General features: G+C 39.2%; 1 pseudogene; it reads right to left on the bottom strand.

The window, feature by feature from the left end:
* Nucleotides 1-6,652: 6,652 nt before the first annotated feature.
* On the bottom strand, nt 6,653-24,471 carry LOC140991195 (uncharacterized; annotated as a pseudogene).
* Nucleotides 24,472-25,150: the final 679 nt, after the last annotated feature.

The following is a 25,150-nucleotide window of genomic DNA, read 5'->3' as shown; positions in this document are numbered from 1 at the left end:
GCCCCAATGGCCAATAGCCTCGTAAACGAAGCAAGGAAGCACAACAGCTGCTGCTGCATTTTTTTTACAGCAGTTTGAGCTTCGGTTCAGAGGCTTGTTTCGAGTTCTTGGTCGGCTTTTAGCCTATGGCCTTGGACTGGACAGTGCCTCATTGAGTTAGGAAGGTCATATTTTTTGCCGTTTGTGATTTTGTTACGTTTAGAGGTCGTACGAGAATTTACGGTGCAATGTGCCAAAGTGACTCTCGAAAGAGCGTTTCACGATTTTGGCCTCCATTCACCAATGTTCGAGTATTACAATTCTTAGGAGCATTAGTTCATCATGTTAGGCGTATTTTAATCATGGCTAAACGATGGTTCAGTGTTGGTTCGGGTTGGTACGAAGCCATGGTTGAATACTAAGTTGGTTGGGCATAATTGTCTCGTTTTTAGTTCGATTTTGAAGTGTCTGTCAAGTTAAGTTTATTTACATGTTTCTCATGTTAGAATTAGGTCGCAACGAGCTTGGGAATGATCCAACTCAATTGGTAAAATAAAACATGATTTTAATTATATTACGTGCATAAAATGTAAAATGTTTATTTTTTAGATATATGCGATATGTCTTGTGGCCACCTTACGCTTATGGAATTGCTTCACCCGGTGACTTACGACCGGTTTATGTTTATGTATGGGTACGGATATCCAGTCCAAGGGCTGTGATGATCTCTACCGCCCAGTATTCTGTGGTTTAGTCTGATCAGACGATTCATGTTATGTTATGAGCCACTCTCGCAGAACATTATCTCTATAGAAAAAAAATTACGATATGATATTTTATGACAGGGCTCTATCGGGCAAATCTTTTATGTACGATTTTAAGTGATGCACGAATTTATAATTAGTCATGACACGATTTTTACGTTACGCTTTACGATATGATATTTTTACTTTGCATGCGATTTTGTGATATTTACTTGTTATTCAAGATATATGCATACTGAGTCTTTAGACTCACTAGACTTGATTGTTGTAGGTACTGATGAGGTCGGGACCGAGGACGGGGACCAGTGAGCCAGCTTGGATCAGCAGTAGTAGGAACCCGAGGACCTCATGTTTCCGCAAATTTACGAATACGAAATACGGGCCTCTACAGTTGGTATCAGAGCCTATGTTCTTGTAAAAGGTTGTACTACTACTGATCTCGAGAAGCTCACGAAGTCACGTCTTCGGTCTGTAAGTTTTACGTTTATGCATTTCGTTTAAAGCATGAAATAATTTAAACATCATATTTATATGAAATGTTTTATGTCAAGATTATGATTATGCATTATTTATTTAAATCTAATGAAATAATAGAAATTATGCATGTAGGTTACGTATGGGTTGTATGTATGGAACAATATGCCTCCTAGACGCATTCCTGAGCGCATGAGAGATGTTGAGCCTTGTCATGAGGATGGTGAGGATCATAGGCAGGAGAGAGATGCACCACCAGACATGAACGCCCAGATGTTAGCTGGGACGACTCAGTTCTTTGCACAGTTTGCGGGGAACAATGCTGTGGGAGGCAGACAGACGGGGCCTGAGGCTACCTGTGAGCGGTTCATGAAGATGAGACCAAAGGAGTTCTAAGGGACGATAGAACCTATGATTTCCGAGGGCTGGATTAAGTCCCTCGAGGATATTTTCGAGTTCATGGAGCTTGGACACGAAGATAGGGTTCGTTGTGCAACCTATCTGTTTGGAGGAGACGCCCGCTTGTGGTGGGAAGGAGCATCCGTAGCCTTGAATGTGGCTACTCTGAGCTGGACGCGCTTTACAAAGGTATTCTACTCTAAATATTTTACTAACGAGGTGCGTTCCAGATTGACCAGGGAGTTCATGACCCTGAGGCAGGGAGACATGACTGTTACTGAGTTTATCCATAAGTTTGAGAGGGGTTGCCATTTTGTACCCCTGATTGCAAATGATGCTGGAGCCAAGTTGAGGCATTTTCTGGATGGTCTACGGCCGGTCTTGCGCCGTGATGTTAGGGTGGCTGGCCCTACTACCTTTGATGTCGCTGTCTCTAGAGCTCTTGCTGCAGGGCAGGATCAACACGATATTGAGAGAGATCGCCCAGGCAAGCGACCAGTCCAAGTGTTGTACTGCCTTCTTCATCAGCAGTATCAGAGTAAGAAGCCTTTTCAAGGTCCATCCAGGAACAGAGGACAACAGCAGCAGGGACGTGCAGTCTCGAGGACCTTGGAGTATCCAGTCTGTACCAAGTGCTCGCGCCGCCATACTGGAGTTTGTAGGTATGGTTCGGGGAAGTGCTACAAGTGTGGTAGTCCTGACCACTTGCTGAAGGAGTGCCCTCAAGGGAGGCTGCCTACCCAAGGCAGAGTTTTTACCCTCCATGCAGCGGAGACGAACCCAGAGACGATGCTCACGACAGGTAACTTAAAGCTTTAAGTTTGTATTTGAAATTCAATGTTTTGGGAGTCCGGGTTAAGGTTTTGAACTTAGAATTTGTAATAGGATTGCATGCTCTAATCCGTGTTATTTTCGGGAATTTAGGGTAAGAGAACTTTGACCTTTGCATGTCTATAAGTGTAGTTCTTGTTATTATTGGGTTCAGCTTGATGTTCCAACCTTTCAAGGAGAATTTTTATAGCTTGTTCAGCTACGAATGCCTTGATAGATTCAGGGACGACTCATTCGTTCATTTCAGAGATCTTTGCGAATTTCCTCAAGGTCAAGACCATTGGGCTTCATGTAGCGTATTCAGTAGTACTGCCTTCTGGAGAGGAACTAACAGCTACTAATGTGATCCGAAACATAGACCTCGAGCTTCATGGCAATCTTGTTTATGCGGATCTTATCGTGTTGCCGATGCCAGAATTTGATATCATTCTGGGGATGAACTGGCTATTAAAGAACATAGTTTTAATTGACTTCCAGCGAATATCTGTGCTAGTCCGACCGCCGGGGAGAGAGCAGTTCTTATTCGAACCAGACATGTACTTTCCTTTACCTCGTATTATACCTTGTGTCCAGGCTAGGAAGCTCATGTATAGAGGGTGCCGCGCGTTTTTAGCAACCTTTGTATCTGCTCCCGAGGCACCCAGTCAATCAGCCCCCGATGTCCCAATTGTTAGAAACTTTCTAGGCGTGTTTCCTGATGACGTCTCTAGCATGCCACCTTTGCGAGAAGTGGAGTTTTCTATTGAGCTTATGCCGGGTATCGCACCGATATCAAAAGCACTGTACCGATTAGCACCGACAGGGATGGCAGAACTCAAGAAGCAGATTCAAGAACTTCTTGACAAGGAGTTCATTCGCCCGATTTTTTCACCATGGAGCGCGCCAGTCTTATTTGTTAAGAAGAAGGATGGTTCGATGAGGCTCTGTATTGATTACCGGGAGTTGAACAGGGTTATAGTGAAGAAAAAATACCCACTTCTGAGGATTGAGGATCTATTTGATCAGTTGCAGGGAGCTTCGTTATTCTCAAAGATTGATCTGCGTTCTAGTTATCACCAGTTGAGGGTGAAAGATGCCGATGTTCTCAAGACTGCTTTTAGGACTCGTTATGGCCACTTTGAGTTCCTTGTGATGCCGGTCGGTTTGACGAACGCGCCAGCGATCTTCATGGATCTCATGAATCGCGTATTTCAGCAGTACCTTTATCAATTCGTGATAGTATTCATAGACGACACCCTCGTCTACTCAAAGAATCACGAGGAGCACAGCAGACATCTGACCGCAGTTTTGCAGACCTTACAGAAGCACAAGCTATTCACGAAGTTCAGTAAGTGCGAGTTCTTGTTAGAGAAGGTGGCGTTCTTAGTCCACATCGTTTCTAGCAGCGGTATTGAGGTAGACCCAACTAAAGTTGCAGCAGTCAGAGATTGGGTTGTGCCTTAGAATGCATCTGAGATCCGTAGTTTCCTTGGGCTAGCAGGGTATTATCGGAAGTTTATTCAGGGATTCTCCTCTATCGCAGTTCCACTCACGTCATTGACAAAGAAGAATGCGAAATTTGTGTGGAGCGATGAGTGTCAGAAGAGCTTCGATACTTTGAAGCAAGCTCTTATCTCAGCACCAGTTTTGACCATGCCGTCAGGGCCTGGAGACTTTGTTTTGTATCCCGATGCTTCGAAGCTTGGTCTAGGCGCAGTGTTGATGCAGCATGAAAAGGTAATAGGATATGCTTCTCATCAGTTGAAGACCCATGAGAAGAATTACCCTACCCACGATCTAGAGTTGGCAGCCGTAGTATTTGCCTTGAAGATTTGGAGGCATTATTTGTACGGAGATAAGTGCCAGATCTTTACCGACCATAAGAGCCTTAAGTACTTCTTTACGCAGAAAGAGTTGAATATGCGTCAGAGGCGTTGGTTAGAACTAGTGAAGGACTATGACTGTGACATTAGCTACCACCCGGGTAAAGCTAATGTAGTTGCGGATGCATTGAGAAGGAAAATCGCAGTGATGGCTCATTTAGTGATTCCGAGACCCCTTCAGTTTGAGATGCAGAGGTTTGATCTAGAGACATATCCTCGAGGTAGAGTTTCCCGTCTATCTACTTTGACGACTCAGTCTTCACTTCTAGACCGTATTCGCAGTGGTCAGCCAACAGATAAGCAGTTGGCAAAGTGGAAGCAGAGAGATGAGGTCAAGGGCAGTATCTTGTATACAGTTAGCGACGGTGTTGTGAGATATCGAGACAGAATGTGGGTTCCTAGCAGCGATTCTATTCGAGCAGATATTTTTTCTCCATTATCTTGCAATTTTCGGCCATCACATTAAAGATTTAAATTAAGTTTGACAACTCATTTCGTTTGATTCTTTTTCTTATCCATTCTTGGTAGATAATCCCTTCATTTTTAATCACCAATAATTATTGAATTAAGAAATATCCCACCCCATTTTAATAGTAGATTTCGGCCACCTCCTTGATAGGATTAAAAAATTTGGCAACTCTCAATCTTTAATTCATTTCCTTATTTTTTTTCCTTGGGAGATAATTCCATCACATTTAATCTTCAATAATTATTAATTAAGCAATTTTGTACCTTATTTTGAATGAATAAAATCGACCACCCCTTCAATCAAATCAAATCACTCCTCATTCCTTATCTCTCAAACTCTAGGATAGAAAGGTTGTATCTTGCCTTTCAAATCTCCCATCTATTTTGCAACTTCTTCATTCACCTCCTAACCATTTCCCTCTCCTCATTCTCAAAATTTCAGAGATTATTAAGTAGAAAAAAATCGTGAGCCATCAAGGAAAAATAAGAGAGAAAAGTAGAAAAAGAAAAGAGAACTCCGTCTCCGCCGCGCCGTTTCGACCTCTAGTTTGTTTTCTTTTCAAACGAAAATTTCCAGGCATGTTTATATTATCTTTTGCTCTTCAATCAAGTCATATTATTATGTTAAAACATCATATGTGCATGAATCACGAAGCAAAACTGATTTTTTGACAGCAACATTTTCGAAAATATTGTGCAGATTTTCGGCTCATTCATTGTGCTTTCACGGTTCTGTTGTTTTGATGATTTCAGGGTTGGACACGATTCCAGGCATCCAAGGCTGCATCTAGGATTGTTATAGGGTGTGTTAGGAAGAGATTGGTCCATTGGTTTGAGTTCATTTGCCACAGAAACATGCATTTGAAAGCAGCCTTTCATAGCTGCCATTGCGAGTCTCAATTTCTGATTCTTGCTTGTCTAAGGTGAAGGTTCGGATCTTGGTTGGCCTAGGGCCTGTAACCATGATTAGAACTCTTCCCTAGTATGTCTAAGACGTGACTTAGTCGGCCTTTCAAGGCTTGGTCCATGGTTCCATCGGTTTAAAAATAAAACAACGCAAGTGTCCCATGGTTTCGATTTCTGATTTTTCTGTGTGTGAGTTGGTTCTTTTTTGAGGTTTGGTGGGGATTTTGGTTGGCTTTTTAGCCCTTAGCCATGGTTCACAAAATACCTCATGATGTCTAGATCAAGTCTTGGTTGATCATATGGCCATTGGAGTGACCAAGACAGCAAGAGTAGCGCTACACCCCCACGCATGCACAGCTTGGCTCTCGGGTGGGAGTGTGGCGTTGTTTCAGGTGTGGCTTGAATTGTAGCTGGCCTAGACCCCTTAGCCATGGTTCAAATCATACCTTAGGATGTTGGTAAGAGGCTTTGATTGGTGGTTCAAGCTCCAATGGCAAATATCCTCACAAACGAAGCGATGCAAGCACAAGCACTGTTGCTGTAATTGGACAGCAGCTTGGGGTTCAGTTCAGAGGTGTTGTACGAGTTCTTGGTTGGCTTTTAGCCTATGGCCTTGGACTGGAAAGTACTTTATTGAGTTAAGAAAGTCATGTTTTTGGCCGTTTGTGATTTGGTTAAGTTTAGAGGTCGTACGAGAATTTACGGTGGAATGTGCCAAAGTGACTCTCGAAAGAGCGTTTCTTGATTTTGGCCTCCATTCACTATTTTTGTGTATTGAAACCCCATGGTTAAGTTTTCCAGTATTTTAGGAGTATTTTAATCATGGCTAAATGATGGTTCGATGTTGGTTCGGGTTGATGAAAAGCCATGGTTGAATACTAAGTTTGTTGGGCGTAGTTGTCTCGCTTTTGATTCGATTTTTGGAAGGGTTGGTCAAGTTAAGTTATTTGCATGTCCCTCATGTTAGAATTAGGTCGCAGCGAGCCTGGGAACAATCCAACCCAATTGGTAAAATAAAACAGGATTTTAATTATATTACGTGCATAAAATATAAAATATTTATTTTTAAGATACATGCGATATGTCTTGTGGCCACCTTACGCTTATGGGATTGCTTCATCCGGTGACTTACGACCGGTTTATGATTATGTATGGGTACGGATATCAAGTCCAAGGGCTGTGATGATCTCTACCGCCCAGTATACTGTGGTTTAGTCTGATCAGGCGCCCACGTTATGTTATGGGAGTTCTGGGCCACTTGCGTAGAACATTATCTCTACAGAAAAATTATGATATGATATGTTATGACAGGGCTCTCTCGAGCAAACATTTTACATACGATTTTCAGTTATGCACGTACTTATAATTACTCATGACACGATTTTTATGTTACGCGTTACGATATGATATTTTTACGTTGCATGCGATTTTATGATATTTGCATGCTGAGTCTTTAGACTCACTAGACTTGCTTGTTGTAGGTACTGATGAGGTCGGGACTGAGGGCGGGGGCCAGTGAGCCATCTTGGGTCGGCAGTAGTAGGAACCCGAGGACCTCATGCTTCAGTTTCTTTATCATTATTATGCAAACTCATTTTTATCACGATGAATTATTTTAAGTTGTTGCTTGAAACAAATATTTACTTCCTCTGCTATTTTAACATTAAACTTTTTATCATTTTATTTTATGAAGGAGGTATGTTATTTATTTTTAATAAGAAAAATTTTAAATAATTCCGCAAATTTACAAATACGAAATACGGGCCTCTACAGCTGGTATAAGAGCATATGTTCTTGTAAAAGGTTGCACTACTACTGACCTCGAGGATCTCACGAAGTCACGTCTTCGGTCAGTAAGTTTTACGTTGACGCATTTCGTTTAAAGCATAAAATATTTTATCAGTATGTTTACATAAAATGTTTATTGTCAAGATTATGATTATGCAATATTTATTTAAATTTAAAGAAATAATGGAATTATGCATGTTGGTTACGTATAGGTTATATGTATGGAACAATATGCCTCCTAGACGCATTCTTGAGCGCGATAGAGATGATGAGCCTCGCCAGGAGGATGGTGAGGATCGTAGGCAGGAGAGGGATGCACCACCGGACATGAATGCCCAGATGCTAGCTGGGATGACTAGATTCTTCGCACAGTTTGCGGGGAATAATGCAGTGGCAACAAGGCCGACGGGGCCCGAGGCTACTATGAGCGGTTTATGAAGATGCGGCCGAAGGAGTTCTCAGGGACGTCAGATCCCATGATTGCCGAGGGCAGGATTAATTCCTTCGAGGTTATCTTTGAGTTCATGGAGCTGGGAAACGAAGATAGTGTTCGATGTGCAACCTATCTATTTGGAGGAGACGCCCGCTTATGGTGGGAAGGAGCATCCGTAGCCTTGAACTTGGCTACTCTGAGCTGGACGCGCTTCACGGAGGTATTCTACTCTAAATATTTTACTGACGAGGTGCATTCCAGGTTGACCAGGGAGTTCATGACCATGAGGCAAGGAGATATGACTGTTACGGAGTTTATCCGTAAGTTTGAGAGGGGTTGCCATTTCGTGCCCCTGATTGCGAACGATGCCGGAGCCAAGCTGAGATATTTTCTGGATGGTCTACGGCCGATCTTGCGACGTGATGTTAGGGTGGCTGGCCCTACTACCTATGATGTTGCCGTCTCCAGAGCTCTAGCTGCAGAGCAGGATTAGCACGATATAGAGAGAGACCGCCAGGGCAAGCGACCAGTCCAGATACCGCACCGCCCTCCTCAGCAGCAGCATCAGAATAAGAGACCTTTCCACGGTCCACACAAGAACAGAGGATAGCAGCAGCAGCAGGGACGGGCAGTCCCGAGGACCGTTGAGTACCCAGTCTGTGCAAAGTGCTCGCGCCGTCATGCCGGAGTTTTTATGTATGGCTCAGGGAAGTGCTACAAGTGTGGTAGTCCGGACCACCTACTGAAGAATTGCCCTCAGGGGAGTCTGCCAACTCAAGGCAGAGTTTTTGCTCTCCATGCAGCGGAGACGGACCCAGAGACCATGCTCATGACAGATATCTTAAAGCTTTAAGTTGTATTTGAATTTTGATGTTTTGGGAGTCTTGGTTAAGATTTTGAACTTAGAATTGTGATAGGATTGCATGCTTTAATCAGTGATCTTTCGGGAATTTAGGTTAGTAGAACTTTGACCTTCGCCTGTCTATAAGTTTAGTTCTTGTAATTATTGGGTTCAACTTAGTGTTTTAACCTTTCAGGGAGAATTTTTATAGCTGGCTCAGCTACGAAAGCTTTGATAGATTCAGGGGCTACTCAATCGTTCATTTCAGAGGTTTTTGCGAACTTCCTCAAGGTCAAGACCGTTGGGCTAGATGTGGCGTATTCAGTAGTATTGCCGTCTGGAGAGGAAATGACAGCTACTAATGTGATCCGAGACATAGACCTCGAACTTCATGGCAATCTTGTTTATGCGGATCGGATCGTACTGCCGATGCCAGAGTTTGACATTATTCTGGGTATGGACTGGCTATTAGGGAACAGAGTTTTGATCGACTTTCAGCGAAGATCTGTTCTAGTCCGACCGTCTTGGATGGAGCAGTTCTTATTCGAACCAGACAAGTACTTTCCTTTACCGCGCATTATACCTTGTGTCCAGGCTAGGAAGCTCATGCGTAAAGGGTGTCGAGCGTTTTTAGCGACTTTTGTATCTGTTCCCGAGGCACCCAGTTAGTCAGCCTCTGATGTCCCAATTGTTAGGGATTAACTAGACGTTTTTGCCTGATGACGTCTCTGGTATGCCACCCGAGCAAGAGGTGGAGTTTTCTATTGAGCTTATGCCAGGTACGGTACCGATCTCAAAAGCACCGTACCGATTAGCACCGACAGAGATAGCAGAACTGAAGAAGCAGATTCAGGAACTTCTTGACAAGGAGTTCATTAGCTCGAGGTTTTCACCATGGGGCGTGCCGGTCTTGTTTGTGAAGAAGAAGGATGGTTCGATGAGGCTCTGTATTGATTACCGGGAGTTAAACATGGTTACAGTGAAGAACAAGTACCCACTTCCGCGGATTGAAGATTTATTTGATTAGTTACAGGGAGCTTCAGTATTCTCAAAGATCGATCTACGTTTCGGTTATCACCAGTTGAGAGTGAAAGAAGCCATGTTCTCAAGACTGCTTTCAGGACTCGTTACAGCCACTTCGAGTTCCTTGTGATGCCGTTCGGTTTGACGAATGCGCCAGCGATCTTCATGGATCTCATGAATCGCGTATTTCAACCGTATCTTGACCAGTTCGTGATAGTATTCATAGACGACATTCTAGTCCACTCAAAGAATCACGAGGAGCACAGCAGACATCTGACCGCAGTTTTGCAGACCCTACAAAAGCATAAGTTATTCGCAAAGTACAGTAAATGCGAGTTCTAGTTAGAGAAGGTGGCGTTCTTAGGCCACATCGTTTCTAGCAGCGATATTGAGGTAGACCTAGTGAAAGTTACAGCAATCAGAGATTGGGTTGTGCCGCAGAATGCATCAGAGGTCCGCAGTTTCCTTGGGCTAGCAGGATATTATCGAAAGTTTATTCAGGGATTCTCTCCCATCGCAGTTCCACTCACATCATTGACAAAGAAGAATGTTAAATTTGTGTGGAGCGATGAGTGTCAGAAGAGCTTTGATACTTTGATGCAAGCTCTTATCTCAGCACCAGTATTGGCCATGCCGTCAGGGCCCGGTGAAAAGAAAAGAAATGATTTTTTTTTTATTATTTTTGTATCAGCAATTATTGGAAACTGATTAAACCTACTATGAGAGTCACGGAGTACCATTATCCGCCATTTAACCTGGAAAATAAAAAGATTAAGGAAACCTGAAATAAAAACAAACAAAATTAAATGCAACACAAAAAAAATCAAGGATCGGAAAGGGAAATAAACTTTTCTTGAAAAATTTTATTTTCTAAAAATGGTTTAAGCCTTTGTCCATTTACTTTAAAGAATCACCATTTTTATGATTTTCAATGTCCACAGCTCCATAAGGATACACATGCTTTACAACATGTGGGCCTGTCCATCTTGATCGTAATTTTCCTGGGAATATGTGAAGTCGAGAATTATAAATGGAAAAACTTTTTTACCAATCTCAAAAGATTTTCTAAGAATTGTTTTATCATGAAATGATTTGATTTTTGCTTTATAAATCCTTGAATTCTCACACGCGTCATTTCTGAGTTCATTAAGTTGCAATTTACGCAATTTGTTGGCATCATCCATGCTTATATTTAAAGTTTTGATCGCCCAATAAGCTTTATGTTCCAATTCCACAGGCAAATGACAATTTTTTCCGTAAACCAACCTATAGGGAGACATATTCAATGATGTTTTAAAAGCTGTTCGATATGCCCAAAGTGCATCATTAAGTCGCAGAGACCAATCTTTTCTATTTGAGTTAACAGTTTTTTCCAAAATTTGCTTTATCTCCCTATTAGCTAATTCAACTTGTCCATTTGTTTGAGGATGATAAGGAGTAGTTACTTTGTGAGTAATACCATATTTTTTCATTAATGAAGCAAATGGTTTATTAACAAAGTGAGTTCCCCCATCACTTATCATGGCTCGAGGAATTCCAAATCTACTAAAAATATTTTCTTTTAAAAATTTGATGACGATTTTATGATCATTTGTTCGACATGGAATTGCCTCTATCCATTTGGAAACATAATCAACTGCAACTAAAATATACAAGTATCCAAACGACGGTGGAAAAGGTCCCATAAAATCAATTCCCCAACAGTCAAAGATTTCAATTTCAATGATAGGATTCAAAGGCATCATGTTTTTTTTTGAAATCGCACCCAATTTTTGACAATTTTCACAGATCTTGCAGATTTCGTGGGTGTCTTTAAACAAAGTGGGCCAATAAAATCCACACTGCAGGATTTTTGCAGCTGTTTTCTTTGAAGAAAAATGTCCTCCGCATGCTTCTGAATGACAAAATTTAATGACACTACTTACCTCATTGTCGGGTATGCAACGTCGAAAAATTTGATCCGAACAATATTTGAACAGATACGGATCATCCCAATAAAAGTTTTTTACCTCATTCAAAAATTTTCTTTTATCTTGAGAACTCCATTGCGGTGGCATTTTACCTGTCACAAGAAAATTTACTATGTTAGGAAACCAAGGTGTAGTAGTAACTGAAAATAGATGTTCATCAGGAAAATTATCGTTAATTGGTGTCATTTCACAAGAGGATCTTGTTACTAGTCTTTATAATGATCGGCTACGACATTCTCGGTTCTTTTTTTATCTTTGATCACAATGTCAAATTCTTGGAGCAACAAAATCCATCGTATCAGTCGTGGCTTTGCATCATGTTTGGTCAACAAATATCTAATAGCAGAATGATCAGTAAACACAATAGTCGTTGATCCAATCAAATAAGAACAAAATTTATCTAATGCAAATATTACAGCAAGTAGTTCTTTTTCAGTTGTGGAGTAATTCATTTGAGCATTATTTAAAGTTCTACTTGCATAATATATCACATAAGGCTTACCGTTTCTTCTTTAACCCAATACTGCACCGACTGCATAATCACTCGCATCGCACATGATTTCAAATTGTAAAGACCAATCAGGAGGTTGCATGATAGGAGCTGATGTTAAATGTCGAATGATTTTATCAAAAATATTTTGACATTCTTGAGTCCACTCAAATGCACTGTCTTTTGTTAAGAGGTTACAAATGGAATTAGAGATTAAACTAAAGTCCTTTATAAACCTCCTATAAAATCCAGCATGTCCCAAAAATGAGAAAATTTCTTTAATGATTTTTGGAGGGGGTAAATTGGCAATTACATCAACTTTTGCTTTATCAACTTCAATTCCATGAGATGACACAACATGTCCCAAAACAATTCCAGAAGTAATCATGTAATGACATTTTTCCCATTTTAAAATAAGACCTTTTTCCTCGCATCTTTTTAAAACTTTTTCCAAATTTTCAAGACAATTATCAAATGTATTCCCAAAGACAGTTAAATCATCCATGAAATTTCCAAACAATTTTCAACCATGTCGCAAAAAATGCTTAGCATACATCTTTGAAATGTTGCTGGGGCATTACATAATCCAAATGACATCCTTCTAAATGCAAGTGTTTCAAAAAGACATGTGAATGTAGTTTTATCTTGATCTTCGAGTGCAATGGGAATTTGATAATAACCTGAATATCCATCAAGAAAACAGTAGTATGGATGACCTGCTACTCTTTATAAAATTTGATCCAAAAATGGTAATGGAAAATGATATTTTCTAGTGGCGTCATTTAATTTTCTATAAACAATACACATCCGCCAACTAGATGGGACTCGACTTGTTAACAATTCACCTTTTTCATTTTTTATAACTGTGATGCCAGATTTTTTCGGAACTACTTGTGTTGGGCTTACCCACTTACTATCAGAAATAGGGTAAATAATCCCAACATCAAGTAGTTTGAGAACTTCAGTTTTCACAACATCTTTCATGTGTGGAATTAATCTCCTTTGTGGTTGTTGAGATGTTTTTGCATTTTCTTCTAAGTGAATTTTGTGAGTGCAAATTAGTGGATTAATGCCCTTGAGATCTTTTAGTGTCCAACCAATTGCATTTTTATGTCTTTTAAGCATCTCAACTAATTTACCTTCTTCATCACTTGTTAGTTTGGAAGAAATTACCACCGGATGTGTTTCATCTTTTCCAAGAAATGCATACTTTAATTCTTCTGGCAATGGTTTTAACTCCAATATGGGTGGTTCGTCTTTGTTCTCATATTTTGCATCAAATTCTTTCTCTGATCTTGGTAACGAGTGATACCTGATAAAATCATCAAGATCAATTTCAATATTTTCTTTAACAGTTCCAATTGAACAAATATCTAATTGATCACGAGTACTCCCTTCTTGAATGTTTTCTTCCACAAGAGTTTCAATAAGATTTTCATCTTCACTTTCATCTCCTTTGTCATGTGGTTGCTTACAAAGATTAAACACATTAAGCTCCAAGGTTATGTTACCAAATGACAACTTCATTATTTCATTCCTGCAATTTATAAGAGCATTAGATGTTGCTAAAAATGGACGACCTAAAATGTAATGCCCGAATTTTGAAAAAAATAAAATTGTGGCAGTAGTTGTGATGGTTTATGTCTTTACATTATGGTATGAATGGTAATGAATGTTATAGAATGGAATAGATAATGGATGAGTAGAATCAAAGATTGAATTTGAGCTAAATAGGTAATGGAAGTGCAGAAACGGTATAAAAAATGTGGCATTAGTTGTGGTTTTTAGCATAATGTTTTGTATATTGATCCAATTGATGTGAGGCCCCTTTTATTAGAAAGATAAGACACAAGGCTATAACTTTCTTATTTTGAGTTTTGGTCAAATCATTAGGAAAAACGAGCAAAAAGCGCCCCGAAGTGTGTCGTGCGTATCGTCATTCCTACAATGACACATGTTGGAAGATTGAGCATAACGTTTTACTCAGACCTCAAAATGACATGAGATTAATTGGAGATGCAAGCCAAGACATAGAGCTACAACTTTCTAGTTTACCACTTTTGCAAATTCTGAATTTAAAAATACGTTTTGCGCAGCATACTGCGCGCCATCGCGTAGGATCCGGCGCCCTAGCGCGCGGGTTGCTGGAATTTCGGGTGTTGGGCAGTATGTGCGCGCCCCTACGCCAAAACACACGCCATGGCACCCAGCACTTGTTCAAAAAACGTGTTTTGAGGTTTGGATGGTATATAATAAATTGGGGAATGATTTTTGTATCATTTCTTCTCATCCTCATTTCTCTCCGTCGGTTTAGAGCTAGGGTTCCTCATTTCTCCTTCAATCCAATTTCTTCCAAGACATTAATCTTTTATTGAAGCCTTAATCTTTGCTTGGAGATTAGAAGTTCTTCTCCTCAAGAGTTTAGAAGCAAGGTAAGAAAGCTTATTTCCTTGGGTTAGTGATTGAAGGTAAAACAATGGGTTGTTTGGTTTGAGTGTTGAGGTAAAGTTGTTAATATAATGATTGATGGTATTGTATGTATTGATATTTTGGAAAAGAAATGGAATTGTAGAGGAGATAACTCTTTAGCACGCACGTCACGTGTTTGACAAAATGATTCAATGAATGTTTTTATGTCATATTACGGTTAAGAAATGATATGGATTCCTTCTTTACACAATTGTTGGGATTTGAGTTTTCTTGAATATCAAAATTGCGGATCTTGATTCGAAGCATCATTGAATTAATTATGAATTTTGTACAGAAATTACTCTGTTTTGATAAATGATCCGAGTTCTTGAGTTATAGTAGACTTCGAAGGTTCAAGACTTCTCACCTACACATTTCGATCTTCTTTTGGTAATATTTGAAAGGTATGTTACGGTCGGTAACATACGAGGTAAAAGTATTATTTTTATTTTAAATTGAAAATTCTATGGTTTGATGAATTACTTGTGATTTGATGATTACTGTGGCCTTGAGATGAGTTTATTATAATATCGAAATGATGATATTGATTTGCATCATTACATTGCATATTGAGCCACTTGTTGATTCAGATTTGATATGACGGAGGTCGCCTTGATTTATTGATTTGTTGGACGTATGGGGCTATAGTTGAGTTGGCATAGTGTATACGGAGGTCGCTGCTATGGCGTGAACACTCTCTATATGCGCACCATAGTCCTGGGATTGTAGAACACAGCAACCCACCTCGAGCGGATGAGTAGGTGGATGTTGCTGGGGGATTCTCTTTCCTTGGGTACCCTATTACCAGATGATTCACTTGATCTTGATATTTATTGATACCCCACAACTTCTAATCATGCATTGCATTATATTGCATCTTTATGAATTTAATATGAAATATTTGTCACTTTAATTCTCATATGTTATTGATTGTATCATACTGGGTTTATACTCACCGGCATGTCTGGTACCTCTTGTTTTCATGTGCTTGACGGTAGGTGAGGCGATGCTTGGGATGCCAGAGTCTAGCTCAAGACGAGGATATACGAGTTAGAGTGGGATTCTCGGGTCTTAGGAGCTATTTTATGATGTTGGGATTTCTTTATTTTGGTATGTTGAAAATTATATTTCAAACATTTGAGACAATTAAATTATTTTGACGATGTTTATGTGGATTTGTGAACCACAAATTATGTATTTGACTCGATCATTTGGTTTCTTACGATTATAATTATTAGATTAGATATCGGACCCGGGGCCCCACATTAGATGGTATCAGAGCGTAAGATATTTGGAAACAGGGTAGATCGAGTCGGTTAGAATTGATTGATCATATGATATATTTGTTAGCATTTTCATTGTGCTATGATGTGAAATACATGATTTAAATTGAGATATTATATTGTTGAGTTTTATTCGAAATTTTTGAGATTGTTGAGTCTCGAGAGCCAGAGATGATTGATACCAGATTGAGATGATTGTGATTTTGTGATTTTATATGTGTTTGATCTATTGTATATCAGACATGGCTACTCGAGGTAGAGGTCGTGGTAGACATAGACAGAACGTACCAGTGGCACAAGATCAGGGCAGTGCTACTCATACTCAGATGGATATAACTCCGACTCCGATGGAGATACTGTTAGCCAGATTTCAGTCTTTGCACCCACCGATGTTGAAGGGTACCGAGAATGCATTAGAGTGTGAGAACTTGTTGGAGAATATGGATCAATTATTTTAATCTCTTGAGTATCCAGATGATCGTAGAATCAAGTTAGTTGTTCATCAGTTATTGGATGTTTCTAAGAGTTGGTGGATCATGACCAAGAAAGCTTTAGAGGGTCGAGATACGATTGTTACCTGTGATATTTTTAAATCTTAATTTTATCAGCGTTTCTTTCCTACCTCTTACAGGAAAGATAGGGGAGCCGAGTTTGCAAATTTAAAGCAGGAAAATTTGAATATTGAGGACTATGTTGCTAAGTTCTCGAATTTACCGAGATTTGCTCCTCATGTAGCATCCGATGAAGAAGCTAAGGCCGATCACTTCATAAATGGTCTTAACACTGATATCTTTACCTTGGTTAATACCGGAAGGCCTAATACTTTTGCTGAGGCTCTTGATCGAGCCAAGAGAGCTGAAATCGGAATCATTAGGCAGAGAGGTTCTCAGATGCAACGACCCCAACAGCCACAGTATAGTCAGCAGTTCAGACAGGGTAATAATGGCGGTAACAGTGGCAACATAAGAGAGCCGTTTTTGGCTAGAGGCAATCAATTTAAGAGGCATGGCAGTAATTTTTTGAGTTTTAGTGGATCGAGACAGTCTGGTTCAGTTCAGAGCATTGGTTATTCAAGTCCGACTTGTGGTCAGTGTGGTGGTAGACATTATACCGATCAGTGTAGAGGAATCTGGGGAGCTTGCCACTTGTGTAACCAGGTGGGACACTATGCTCGAGTGTGTCCTAACCGTGGCAGTGATATGTCTCAGAGTGGGGGATCATCGAGACAGACAGCTCACCAGAATCATCAGAACCATACAGTTCATTCCTATCATCAGTCAAACCGATCAGATCAGAACAAACAGAGTGGTAGCCACAGGGTAGGACAGCCACCTAGACAACAGGGTCGAGTTTTTGCACTCACGGAGGATGAGGCACATAATGCTCCAGATAATGTCATTGCAGGTAATTTTTTTCTCTCAGGTTATCATGCTTATGTTTTGATGGATACTGGTGCATCACATACTTTCATAGCTGAGCACTTTGTCTCATTGCATTCACTGCATTCTATGCCATTATCATCTACATTATCTATTTCTACTCCACTGGGCAAAGTGATGAGGTCAGCAGAAATGATAAGTGGTTGTGAGTTTCTTTATGAGGATAATGTCATTGAGCTTGATTGTATTGTGTTGGAGATGTCTGATTTTGACTGCATACTTGGTATTGACATGTTGACAAGATACAGGGCTACTGTAGACTGTTTTCAGAAGATTGTGAAGTTTAGGCCTGATATGACAGATCACTGGACATTCTATGGTAAGGGTTCTCGAGCTAAGATTCTTTTGATAGCTGTTTTGTCCATGACTCGTTTGTTGCAGAAAAGAGCAGAATGTTTCTTGGTTTATGCAATGGATATTTCAAGGTCAGTACCTAAATTGGCAGATATTCCAATTGTTAGTGAATTTTCAGATGTATTTCCAGATGAAATTCCATGATTTCCTCCAGTCCGAGAGATTGAGTTCAACATTGAGTTGATGCCAGGTACACAGCCTATTTCTAGAGTTCCTTATAGGATGACGCCAATTGAATTGAAGGAACTAAAGGAACAACTTGAGGATCTATTAGCTAAAGGATATATAAGACCAAGTGTTTCACCTTGGGGTGCTCCGGTTTTATTCGTGAAGAAGAAAGATGGGTCTATGAGGCTTTGTGTCGATTATAGACAGTTGAATAAAGCCACAGTAAAGAATAAGTATCCTTTGCCAAGGATTGATGATCTCTTTGACCAGTTGCAGGGGTTCTTCTGTATATTCTAAGATTGATTTAAGATCTGGATATCATCAGTTAAGAGTTAGAGAGGCAGATGTGCCTAAGACTGCTTTTCGTACCAGGTATGGGCATTTTGAATTTTTGGTTATGCCTTTTGGGTTGACTAATGCACCTGCGGTATTTATGGATTTGATGAACCGTGTGTTTCAAAGGTATATAGATCAATTTGTTGTGATATTTATTGATGATATTCGTATTTATTAAAAATTCGAATTTGAGCATGTCGAGCACTTGAGAGCTGTTTTGCAGATTTTGAGAACTGAAAAGTTGTATGCTAAATTATCCAAATGTGAGTTTTTGTTGGATAGAGTGGTTTTCCTTGGACATGTGATTTCAAGGGCTGGTATATCAGTTGATCCGAGTAAAGTTGAGGCAGTCATCAATTGGTCTAGATCGACATCAGTTCCTGAGGTACTTAGTTTTATGGGTTTGGCAGGCTATTATCGCAGATTTATTAAAGGATTCTCACAGATTGCGAGGCCAATTACCCAGCTGACATAAAAGAATGCACCATTTATTTGGTCACAGACATGTGAGGCTAGTTTTGTTGAACTTAAGCAGAGATTGACTAGTGCTCCAGTTCTGACTATTCCATCAGGTGTAGAAGGATTTACAGTGCACACTGATGCTTCACATCAAGGACTGGGTTGTGTATTAATGCAGCATGGCCGTGTTGTTGCCTATGCTTCACGACAGTTGAAGCCACATGATTCTAGATACCCAGTGCATGACTTGGAACTAGCAGCAGTGGTTTTTGCCTTAAAGATTTGGCGTCACTACTTGTATGGTGAGAAATTTGAGATATTCACTGATCATAAGAGTTTGAAATACCTCTTTTCACAAGCGGAGTTGAACATGAGACAGAGACGTTGGTTAGACTTGTTGAAAGACTATGATTACGAAATAAAATATTATCCAGGAAATTCTAATGCAGCAGCCGATGCTTTGAGCAGAAAAGTATGTAATATGTCTTTGATCACTAGCAGTGTATCTGATTTAGTAGAAGAATGTTGTTTCTCTGGTTTGGATTTTGTGGTAGATACTCAACATGTAAGAGCATTTATGATTCAGGCAGAGCCCGAGTTGTTTGTAAAAATTAAAGAGGCCCAAAGATTGGATCAAAGCATTCAGAAATCAGTTGAACTCGTTAAATCAGGTCATCAATCAGAATTTCAGGTCAATAATGAGGGTATTTTGTTTGTGAATGATCGTATTGTAGTTCCTAATATTTCAGAGTTGAGGATGCATATTTTGCGTGATGCTCATTGCAGTAAATTCAGTGTACACCCTGGAAGTAAAAAGATGTACAATGACTTGAAGAAACAATTTTGGTGGAAAAGAATGAAATCTGACATAGCAGAATTTGTATCTCGTTGTTTGAATTGTCAACAAGTGAAAGGAGAAAGAAAGCGACCAGGAGGTCTTTTGCATAGCCTTAAGGTTCCAGAATGGAAGTGGGACCATATCACCATGGACTTTGTCACGAAATTGCCGAGGTCGTCGAGGGGTTGCGCTGCAATTTGGGTTATCGTTGACAGATTAACTAAGTCTTCGTGTTTCATTCATTATTAGATTACATATAGGCATGATCAGATGGCCAGATTGTACATCAGAGAAGTTTTGAGATTGCATGGTGTGCCTAAGTCACTTGTATCAGATCGTGATCCCAGATTTTATTCTCATTTTTGGCAGAGTTTACAAGAGGCCCTTGGTACTCGTTTGCATTTGAGTACAACATATCATCCTCAGAAAGACGGACAGTCAGAACGTACTATTCAGACATTAGAAGATATGCTGAGAGCTGTAGTTATGGATTTTGGCATTGGTTGGCAAGATTCGTTACCACTAGTCGAGTTTTCTTCTAACAACAGTTATCAAGTGAGCATTGGAATGTCACCATTTGAAGCATTATATGGCAGGAAGTGTCGATCTCCGTTGTATTGGGACGATTTATCTGAAGCACCAATTGTAGGACCTGATATGATAAGAGATATGACAGAGAAGGTGAAATTGATTCAGAGTCGTATGAGAGCTGCTCAGGATAGGCAGGCTAAGTATGCGAACATCAGGAGACGGCCGTTGATTTTTGAGAAAGGTGACAGAGTTTTTCTGAAAATATCTCCTTTCCGTGGTACAGTTAGATTTGGAAAGAAGGGTAAATTATCACCGAGATTCATAGGTCCGTATGAGATTTTGGAACGTGTTGGTGATTTGGCTTATAGATTAGCTCTTCCTCCTGCGTTATCAGGTGTTCATGATGTTTTTCATGTGTCCATGTTGAGGAAATATCATCCAGATCCTTCTCATGTACTTCCACCCGATGAAGTTGAGTTAGATCAGAATTTGAGCTACATTGAGAGACCGATTAAAATTCTAGATAGAAAAGATAAGCAACTCAGAAATAAATTGATACCGTTGATTAAAGTACAGTGGAACAGACATGGTGTCGAAGAGGCAACTTGGGAATTAGAAGATAAAATGAGACATAAATATCCAGAGTTATTCAAATGAAGTATGCTTCTATTCTCGGTTTTATTTTCAGTATTGATCATTACATCTTAGACTTGAAAGAGATGATTGATTTCGAGGACGAAATATATTTTTAGAGGGGAGGAATTGTAATGCCTGAATTTTGAAAAAAATAAAATTGTGACAGTAGTTGTGATGATTTATGGCTTTACGTTATGGTATGAATGGTAATAAATGTTATAGAATAGAATAGATAATGAATGGGTAGAATCAAAGGTTGAATTTGAGCTAAATAGGTAATGGAAGTGCAGAAACGGTATGAAAAATGTGGCAGTAGTTGTGGTTTTTAGCATAATGTTTTGTATATTGATCCAATTGATGTGATACCACTTTTATTAGAAAGATAAGACATAAAGCTATAACTTTTTTATTTTGAGTTTTGGTCAAATCATTAGGGAAGACGAGCCAAAAGCGCCCCGAAATGTGTCGTGCGTATCGTCGTTCCTACAGTGACATGTTGGGAGATTGAGCATAACTTTTTACTCAGACCTTCAAATGACATGAAGTTAATTGGAGATGCAAGCCAAGACATAGGGCTACAACTTTATAGTTTACCATTTTTGCAAATTCTGAAGTTAAAAATACGTTTTGGGCAGAATACTGCGCGCCATCGCGTAGGATCCGGCGCCCTAGCGCGCGGGTTGCTGGAATTTTTGGTGTTGGGCAGTATGGTGCGCGCCCCTGCGCAAAAACACGCGCCATGGCGCCTAGCACTTGTACAAAAAACGTGTTTTGAGGTTTGGATGTTATATAATAGATTGGGGAATGATTTTTGTATCATTTCTTCTCATCCTCATTTCTCTCCATCGGTTTAGAGCCAGGGTTCCTCATTTCTCCTTCAATCCAATTTCTTCCAAGACATTAATCTTTTATTGAAGCCTTAATCTTTGCTTGGAGATTAGAATTTCTTCTCCTCAAGAGTTTAGAAGCAAGGTAAGAAAGCTTATTTCCGTGCGTTAGTGATTGAAGGGAAAACAATGGGTTGTTTGGTTTGAGTGTTGAGGTAAAGTTGTTAATATAATGATTGATGGTATTGTCTGTATTGATATTTTGGAAAAGAAATGGAATTGTAGAGGAGCTAACTCTTTAGCACGCACATCACGTGTTTTGACAAAATGATTCAATGAATGTTTTTTATGTCATATTACGGTTAAGAAATGATCTGGATTCCTTCTTTACACAATTGTTGGAATTTGAGTTTTCTTGAATATCAAAATTGCGGATCTTGATTCGAAGCATTATTGAATTAATTATGAATTTTGTACAGAAATTGCTCTGTTTTGATAAATTATCCGAGTTCTTGAGTTATAGTAGACTTCGAAGGTTCAAGACTTCTCACCTACACATTTCGATCTTGTTTTGGTAATATTTAAAAAGTATGTTACGGTCGGTAACATACGAGGTTAAAGTATCATTTTTATTTTAAATTGAAAATTCCATGGCTCGATGAATTACTTGTGATTTGATGATGATTGTGGCCTTGAGATGAGTTTATTATAATATCGAAATGATGATATTGATTTGCATCATTACATTGCATATTGAGCCACTTGTTGATTCAGATTTGATATGGCGGAGGTCGCCTTGATTTATTGATTTGTTGGACGTATGGGGCTATAGTTGAGTTGGCATAGTGTATGCGGAGGTCGCTGCTATGGCCTGAACACTCTCTATATGCGCACCATAGTCCTGGGATTGTAGAACACAGCACCCCACCTCGAGCGGATGAGTCGGTGGATGTTGCTGGGGGATTCTCTTTCCTTGGGTACCCTATGACCAGATGATTCACTTGATCTTGAGATTTATCGATAGCCCACAGCTTCTGATCATGCATTGCATTATATTGCATCTTTATGAATTTAATATGAAATATTTGTCACTTTAATTCTCATATGTTATTGATTGTATCATACTGGGTTTATACTCACCGGCATGTCCGGTACCTCTTGTTTTCATGTGCTTGACGGTAGGTGAGGCGAGGCTTGAGATGCCAGAGTCCAGCTCAAGGCGAGAAGATACGAGTTAGAGTGGGATTCTCGGGTCTTAGAAGCTATTTTATGATGTTGGGATTTATTTATTTTCGCATGTTCAAAATTATATTTCAAACATTTGAGACAATTAAATTATTTTGACGATGTTTATGTGGATTTGTGAACCACAAATTATGTATTTTACTCGATCATTTGGTTTGTTACAATGATAATTATTAGTATTAGATATCGGACCCTGGGCCCCACATAAAATTACAGGAATTGCAGTACAAGCTTCGATAGGTTGTGTATCTAAAACTATGAAATCGACAGGATATACAAAGTTATCAACTTGGACCAACACGTCTTCTACCATACCTCTTGGCACTTTAACAGATCTATCAGCAAGTAAAAGTGTTACCGAAGTAGGTTTTAACGCGCCTAGATTGAGTTCTTGATAAACTGAATATGGAAGTAAATTCACACTAGCTCCAAGGTCAAGAAACGATTTTTAATCTTTCGTTCTCCAATAATACAAGAAATAGTAGGACAACCAGGGTCTTTGTATTTCAAAGCATTATTATTTTGAATGATTGCACTTACTTGTTCCGCTAAAAATGCTTTCTTTTTCACATTCAATTTTCTTTTCACATTGCACAAGTCTTTCAAAAATTTGGCATATGATGGTACCTGTTTTATTGCATTTAATAAAGGAATATTAACTTTTACTTGTTTAAAAATATCATATATATCAGAATTCAAATTTGATTTTTTTGTATTTTTCAGTGCATGAGGGAATGGTGGTGACACTGTCTGTTGAACCTCCTCTTCGCAAGTTATGGGTTCCACTTCCTTACCCTTTGGAGTTGATTTATTATCATCTTCACAAGGCTCAAGAATGGATTTTTCCACAACCTTACCACTTCGAAGGGTAATAACAGATTTTACCTGATCCATCGGTTGAGTCCCGGAAGTTCCAGTTTGTGAATGATGATCCTTGGGATTAGGCAAAGGTTGTGAAGGAAATTTACCTTTTTCATGAACATTAAGTGCAGATGCAAATTTAGCAAGAGTATCTTTCAAATCTGTCATGGTTTGAACAGTTTGAGTATTGATAGACTCTTGCTTTGCAATGAAAGAATTCAATATATCTTCCAAATTCTTTTTAGATGGAGGAACATAAGGCGCATAATTTTTAAAATTTTGTTGATTTTGGAAATGTGGTTGTGAAAATTGGCCAGCATTATCATTTCTCCAACTAAAATTTGGATGATTTCGCCAACCTGGATTGTAACTTTGAGAAAATGGTTCAAAATTTGGCCTTTTGAGATTGTTTAAAACATTGGCTTGTTCATGGAGACATTCTTTAAAAGAAGGCAAAGAGGGATAATCTTTTGTATAATGATCACTTGTATCACAGATGTGACATGCAATTTCTTGAACAGATTTTAATTGTAATACCCATGGGCATTACAATAAAAAAACAAGTCTGGTACCAATTGATCTACTGGGCATTACAATAAAAAGGCGCCTTTTTATTGTAATGCCCATGGGCATTACATATCCATTTCATGATAGATAATTCTCTAAATTCTATTCACCACTAATTAATATTAAAACAATATTCCTACTCAATTTTAATAGTAATTTTCGGTCACCACAATTTAAAAGATTTAAATTTTTGCTTTGACAACTCAACCTTGATTCTTTTCCATATCCATTTCTTGGTAGATAATTCCCTCAATTTAAATCCTCATTTAATTAATAACTAAGCCATTTCCCACCCACATTTTTGATGATAAAAATCGGCCACCCCTCTTTTTAAAAGATTTAATTTTGATTTACAACTAATTCTTTGTTATCTTCCCTTAATCTCTTTTTCTAGGTAGATATTCTCCCCACTTTTAAATCACCAACAAATAATTAATTAAGCAATATTTCTCCATTGTTCCTAGACCTAAATATCGACCAAGTGCACCCTAGAATTATCCCTCAAAATCTTTTGATATTAAACCATTTCCTTATCTCACAAACTAGAAGATAGAAAGATTCATTTTACCATTCAAATTTCCATTTATCTTGTAGACTTCCCTTCATTTCTTCTAGCCTTCTCCCCCTCCATTATTTTTAAAATTTCAGAGCACAATTGAGAGGAAAAATCGTGGGAAGCTAGGGAGAAATAATAGAGAAAAAGTAGAACATCTCCTTGTTATGTTTAAGACGAGACCAAGTCGGCCTTTCAAGGCTTGGTCCATAGTTGCATCAAATTTTAAAACAAAAACAAGAACAACCCTTCGGCCCCTTCATTTTTCTGCATGTATAGTTTCGGCTTTGTGGTGTTGGTGTGGATTTTGGTTGGCTTCTTAGCCCTTAGCCACGGTTCATACCATACCCCTTGAT

Source organism: Primulina huaijiensis, chromosome 13 (assembly GCF_012295235.1).
Source record: "Primulina huaijiensis isolate GDHJ02 chromosome 13, ASM1229523v2, whole genome shotgun sequence".
NCBI lineage: Eukaryota > Viridiplantae > Streptophyta > Magnoliopsida > Lamiales > Gesneriaceae > Primulina > Primulina huaijiensis.
The sequence above is the reverse complement of the archived record's forward strand: the minus strand, read 5'-3'. Positions and strand labels throughout refer to the sequence as shown.